We start from the raw sequence: 7,294 nt of genomic DNA, 5'->3' as shown, positions 1-7,294 counted from the left end.
TTTTGGTTCACCAACCAGGCCCGCCACTAGACTTATCCCTTTTTGGTGCATTAGGTCGAAGGGCATGCCTTTAAGATGTGCCCAAATGGGGATAGCATCCAAGTCAGTTTTTGCACCACCAGTAGAGTCCCACTGAGCAACAAGGAACATACATTCTCCTATATACCATAGCTTCTTCTCGAGGACCTTGGTTCGAATATACTCATTTGGTAGCCTTACTAGCATGGAGTTATTGGCGTGATTCAAATGCACCTCAAGCCGTTGTCCGCGTCCCACATGTGACTGAGGACGCTCTGGATATGCTTGTAAGTTGGAAGTCTTCCTTTAAACCTACCTGAGACGAATGCAGTGTTGGGAACGGTAGTGTTATTTCTATCAATTTTTACTTTTGAATGATGTCCCGCGGCAGTCAGTACGTAGTATCTTTGTGTGTGTGAAAACATTGACGTTTTGTTTCAATCTTTGTTATGTTTAACTCAGTTTTGGGGTTTTTTTTCTTCATATTTCTCTCTTTACTCAACGGGGTATTTTATTCTCAAAGAAGAATTCTTTTATTTCGTAAACAAAGAGCACAACTGTTACAATATACTTTTCAAAAATTAAAATATATCCCTTGAATGTCATTTGTAGACTTTTCTTTAATAAGAAAATATTTGTAATTAAACTATCAAACACACACAAATATATAAATAAAGATTATTGGAAACTGTATTAAAATGTAATTTCCCAATCCCTTATATATTAAAAGAGAATCATTCTCACACAAAATGCTGACGTGTCGCATTCACGGAACTCTGGACATTATTTCCTTTATTTGTTATTAGTTTTTAATAATATTTATATTTATATGTCATTGTATTCTTCCAAAAATACAATTAACACCCAAAATTAAATTCTTATATTCTCTTTCTAACTAAATTATATCTTTTAATTACATTTTTATAAAATCTTTTAAATGAATTTTAAGAACTTTTTGTTCTTATGATATAATAATATAAGATTGATATTATAATAATTCTCACGGGTTAANGTGGTTAAGGGTTGGGGGTGGATTTAGGAGTGGTGAGGAGTCTCCCCCATGGGGGGAGGAGACACCACAGATAGAGAAGGGGTAGTTTTTGCAGGTTCCAGCGGGGGTGAGGAAACAATNCTATACAAAAATTATATATATCTATATATATTACACAATCGAATTTTTAGATTTCAATTACCAATAAATATAATAGATTTTGTAAATAAAAATTACAGTAAAAACATCCCTTATATATATATTGAAAAAGAAGCATTCTCACACAAATGCTGATGTGTCGCATTCACAGAGCTCTGAACACTATTTCCTTTATTTATCATCAGTTTTTTATAATATTTATATTTATATGCCATTGTATTCTTCCAAAAATACAATTAACACCCAAAATTAAATTATTATATTCTCTTTCTAACTAAATTATATCCTTTAATTACATTTTTATAAAATCTTTTAAATGAATTTTAAAAACTCTTTCTTTTTATGATATGATAATATAATATATAGATATAATTTTGTATAATAATTAAAATTTAGATTTCAATTACCAATAAATATAATAGATTTTGTAAAAAAAAATTACAGTAAAAATATTTAATAATTATTTTATACTGCACTAGGTGTGAGTTGTTACCTAGTTTCATGTATAAAATGGTGGTACTGTAGTAATTTTTGTCTCATGAATGATTTGTCCAATAAAGAAAGAAGAACAGGAGTGTGAACGGTAGACAATAATAATATCTGTCAATCTGATCCTTTAGGGGGGAAAATTTAAAATAGTCCAAACTCGAACATAATAATAAGCATAGACCCAAAACTGAAAGCCATGTCTATTTCAATCATGCCAAGTAGTAGTAATACTCTAATCCAAATTGAGACGACGTAGTTCCGGTTGCCGAGTCATCAGATTGAGATTTGCATCATTTTATTGTCTACACATATCACGGTTTATATACTCAATAAAGAAGACAACAATTAATCACGGTGATTGACGGTAAAATGATTTCCCACAGTTTAAATTCAGCCTTTGCTTCTTCTTTTTTGGGTCAAAATGTTCACAACTTCGTTCATACCATTACCACCTATGATAGGATTACAAACTTTGAGAGATACAACTTGAGATATATATATACTAGTAAAATCAAATTAATATGGAAATATATATATATATATATATATATATATATATCTCTTGTGTTTCCTTTTTAAAACAACAAAAAAACTTCTCAAGATGATGATCAAACTGTTTCCAGAATATCTATAATTTTGTGGGATTGGGTTCATATTTCATCAGATTTATACTGTTTTTGATTGATTCATTGCAAAAAATAGACCTATGTATGATGTATCTAATCTATTGTCTGGGTTTATACTTTATATTATAATTTATAGGAATTAATTACTAATACATAACTGGTTTTGCTTTACAATAAGTATCAACGGTAACTTTTTAAAGTAAAGGAAGTATGTAACGGTAATATTTTGTAAATTAAGAGTAATTTCCATTTTTATTTTCTTTGTCGACAGATATAACTTCCAATTTTTTTTATTATTTAACCCCGCTTCGCTTTGACCCTCAGACGAAACTGAAGAAGATAGAGAGAAATAGAAATAACTTTGTTTACTTATTTTTTCAACCTTAAGTTTCTCTTACAAAGACATAGTGGTTATATAGGGATACAATGTTAAACCCCTAAAGTCTAGATCCTTCCACACTTGTCCAGCTGGTGTGAGTTGTCTTCAATATCACATGATCCTAGAAGCTCAAACTTATTTTGTAATGTCATTGTCGGACCTCCTGCAGTTTCTGTTGATTCTCTGTTTCCTCTATTTTTGTCTTCTGCAACATTTACCAAACCTCTGACTTGTTATGTTCTGTCTTTGTCTTCTTTTGCAGGTAAACGTTGGAGTGAGTTGGGTACAGAAGCTGATGGGCTTGAGCTGGACCTGAGTTCTGTTGGGCCTGTATCACAAACCATGTTATTGGAGGCTGCATCGTTTATACGCCCCCGCAAACTTGGAGTAGGTGGCACAACGACTCCAAGTTTGAATCGCAATTCCTCAAAAGGACCCTGCGGAAGTGACTTGGTGAAGACATCAGCAACCTGGTAATCTGCAGAGATGTGATTGACAATGAGATTGCCAAAAACCACTTGTTCACGAACATAATGATAATGGTTAGCGAAGTGCTTTGTGCGAGCATGAAAACTCGGATTTGTAGTGAGGTACACAGCAGAGAGATTGTCGCAGAACAACTCAGGTGTTTCAAACTGAGGGACACCAAGACTGCGAAGAAGATTCACAAGCCAGGTGATCTCGGAGGTAGCTTCGGACATAGCTCGGTACTCGGCTTCTGTGGAGCTTTTGGAGACCGTAGGTTGTTTGCGAGAAGACCAGGAGATGATGTTATCACCAAGGAATGTACAAAAACCACCAGGGGAACGACTTGTGTTGTTGCAGCCACTATAATCACTATCACTAAACACTCTCATCTTGCAGTTTGTGGTGTTGTTGAAAGAAATTCCCATTGTAGCAGTACCCTTTATGTAGCGAAGTATACGTTTGAGATGGTGAAAATCAGAAACGGTAGGGGCATGCATCTTTTGACACACATAATTGACAGAAAACTGAATATCTGGTCTTGTAAGAGTCAGATATTGCAGTTTGCCAGCAAGACTGCAGAAGTATTTGGGATTCTCAAAGAGTCGATCTTGATGTGGAGCTTTGTTGAGTTGTTGTGGTAGCGGTGTAGCAACAGAAGAACAATTTGACATAGCTGCAGTAATAAGAAGGTCTTCCGCATATTTCTGTTGAGAAAGAAATAGGCCACCCGAGTGAAAATGAGCCTGAATCCCGAGAAAATAATGCAGTTGACCGAGATCCTTCATTCGAAAACGTTTGTTGAGCTCTTCAAGAAGGTTGTTGAGGAGGCTAGAGGAATTTCCTGTGATCACCATGTCATCAACATAAAGCAACAGGAAGATAACATCCCCATTTTTAGCACAAATGAAGAGAGAAGGATCAGGAATGCTGCAAAAGAAACCAAATTCAAGCAAAAAATTGCTGAACTTATCAAACCATGCTCTTGGAACTTGTTTAAGTCCATAGAGTGATTTGTGCAGTAGCCATACATGATCAAGATGTTCTTCATCCACAAAGCCTGCAGGTTGTTTCATGTAAACAGTTTCTGTAAGGTCCCCATGGAGAAAAGCATTGTGGACATCCATTTGTTTGAGTTCCCAATTGAGAAGAGTAGCAATGTGGAGAACAGCTCGAACTGTAGGAGTGCGAACAACTGGACTATATATTTCAAGATAGTCAATGCCTTCTTCTTGATTAAAACCTTGAGCAACAAATCTGGCTTTGTATTTGTCTAATGAACCATCAGCATGAAGTTTCACTCGGAAAACCCATTTTGAGCCAAGCACATTCATATCAGATGGAGGAGGAACAAGAGAAAAGGTTCCTGTTGCTGTACAATTTCCCATTTCTTCCCCCATAGCAGCAGTCCAACGTTCGTCTTTGAGAGCCTCAGTGACTGTTTTAGGCATTGGATGAGATACTTTGTGAGAGAGAAGGGCATAGCGCTGATTTGGTTTGCTAATGCCTGATTTTAATCTTGTGATCATCGGATGAGTCGACGCCAGTTGAAGTTCTGCAGTTGATGTTTCAGGTTGATCTGTTGCACCGAATGTGGTCAGCTGAGGTGGTGATGAGAGAACGATGTTGCCTATAGGAACAAGGTCTAAGCTTGTCGTACACTCAGTACATTCCTCATCACTATCAGTTGAGCAATCAGGTGAACAGTCATTTTCTGTTGAGAGAGTGGGAGGAGAATCATCTGGAGCTGGAATTGCAGAATCAGCTTGAGCTGGAGTTGAGAGAGTGGGAGCAGAGTCTGCAGAAAATAAAGGTTCACTTGAATCTTGTTCAGTGACTGAAGTAACTGGAGTGACNATTGGAGGCTGCATCGTTTATACGCCCCCGCAAACTTGGAGTAGGTGGCACAACGACTCCAAGTTTGAATCGCAATTCCTCAAAAGGACCCTGCGGAAGTGACTTGGTGAAGACATCAGCAACCTGGTAATCTGCAGAGATGTGATTGACAATGAGATTGCCAAAAACCACTTGTTCACGAACATAATGATAATGGTTAGCGAAGTGCTTTGTGCGAGCATGAAAACTCGGATTTGTAGTGAGGTACACAGCAGAGAGATTGTCGCAGAACAACTCAGGTGTTTCAAACTGAGGGACACCAAGACTGCGAAGAAGATTCACAAGCCAGGTGATCTCGGAGGTAGCTTCGGACATAGCTCGGTACTCGGCTTCTGTGGAGCTTTTGGAGACCGTAGGTTGTTTGCGAGAAGACCAGGAGATGATGTTATCACCAAGGAATGTACAAAAACCACCAGGGGAACGACTTGTGTTGTTGCAGCCACTATAATCACTATCACTAAACACTCTCATCTTGCAGTTTGTGGTGTTGTTGAAAGAAATTCCCATTGTAGCAGTACCCTTTATGTAGCGAAGTATACGTTTGAGATGGTGAAAATCAGAAACGGTAGGGGCATGCATCTTTTGACACACATAATTGACAGAAAACTGAATATCTGGTCTTGTAAGAGTCAGATATTGCAGTTTGCCAGCAAGACTGCAGAAGTATTTGGGATTCTCAAAGAGTCGATCTTGATGTGGAGCTTTGTTGAGTTGTTGTGGTAGCGGTGTAGCAACAGAAGAACAATTTGACATAGCTGCAGTAATAAGAAGGTCTTCCGCATATTTCTGTTGAGAAAGAAATAGGCCACCCGAGTGAAAATGAGCCTGAATCCCGAGAAAATAATGCAGTTNTTGGGGCCTTGCCGTGCAAAACTTCATACAGACTATGATCACTATCAAGTGCGGTTGTTGGTAAGAGATTGCAGAGAAATTTTGCAGTGAAAAAAGCCTCCACCCAATAACTTTGAGGTGTCTTACTTTGAAACATAAGAGTAANTTGTTGAGGAGGCTGGAGGAATTTCCTGTGATCACCATGTCATCAACATAAAGCAACAGGAAGATAACATCCCCATTTTTAGCACAAATGAAGAGAGAAGGATCAGGAATGCTGCAAAAGAAACCAAATTCAAGCAAAAAATTGCNCTGTATACCAGACTCTTGCAGCTGATTCAAGAACCTTTGACTTATGAATTCACCTCCACCATCAGACTGAANACTTGTTTAAGTCCATAGAGTGATTTGTGCATTAGCCATACATGATCAAGATGTTCTTCATCCACAAAGCCTGCAGGTTGTTTCATGTAAACAGTTTCTGTAAGGTCCCCATGGAGAAAAGCATTGTGGACATCCATTTATTTGAGTTCCCAATTGAGAAGAGTAGCAATGTGGAGAACAGCTCGAACTGTAGGAGTGCGAACAACTANCTAGAGATCACAATGAACTCTCTCTAAGGGTCTGGATGCATGAAAATTAGAAGAAACAAACGGCAATTTCGAACTCTTCCCTAACCGACACGATTCANGTAGGAGTGCGAACAACTGGACTATATATTTCAAGATAGTCAATGCCTTCTTCTTGATTAAAACCTTGAGCAACAAATCTGGCTTTGTATTTGTCTAATGAACCATCAGCATGAAGTTTCACTCGGAAAACCCATTTTGAGCCAAGCACATTCATATCAGATGGAGGAGGAACAAGAGAAAAGGTTCCTGTTGCTGTACAATTTCCCATTTCTTCCCCCATAGCAGCAGTCCAACGTTCGTCTTTGAGAGCCTCAGTGACTGTTTTAGGCATTGGATGAGATACTTTGTGAGAGAGAAGGGCATAGCGCTGATTTGGTTTGCTAATGCCTGATTTTAATCTTGTGATCATCGGATGAGTCGACGCCAGTTGAAGTTCTGCAGTTGATGTTTCAGGTTGATCTGTTGCACCGAATGTGGTCAGCTGAGGTGGTGATGAGAGAACGATGTTGCCTATAGGAACAAGGTCTAAGCTTGTCGTACACTCAGTACATTCCTCATCACTATCAGTTGAGCAATCAGGTGAACAGTCATTTTCTGTTGAGAGAGTGGGAGGAGAATCATCTGGAGCTGGAATTGCAGAATCAGCTTGAGCTGGAGTTGAGAGAGTGGGAGCAGAGTCTGCAGAAAATAAAGGTTCACTTGAATCTTGTTCAGTGACTGAAGTAACTGGAGTGACTGGAGAGAGTTGAGAACCGCTGCAAGAACCTTTGATCCATGCTGTATACAGAGGTGTGGGAACAAAATGTTG

The sequence above is a fragment of the Camelina sativa genome, chromosome 16 (genome assembly GCF_000633955.1).
Source record: "Camelina sativa cultivar DH55 chromosome 16, Cs, whole genome shotgun sequence".
Taxonomy (NCBI): domain Eukaryota; kingdom Viridiplantae; phylum Streptophyta; class Magnoliopsida; order Brassicales; family Brassicaceae; genus Camelina; species Camelina sativa.
This window is presented reverse-complemented; position numbering follows the sequence as displayed.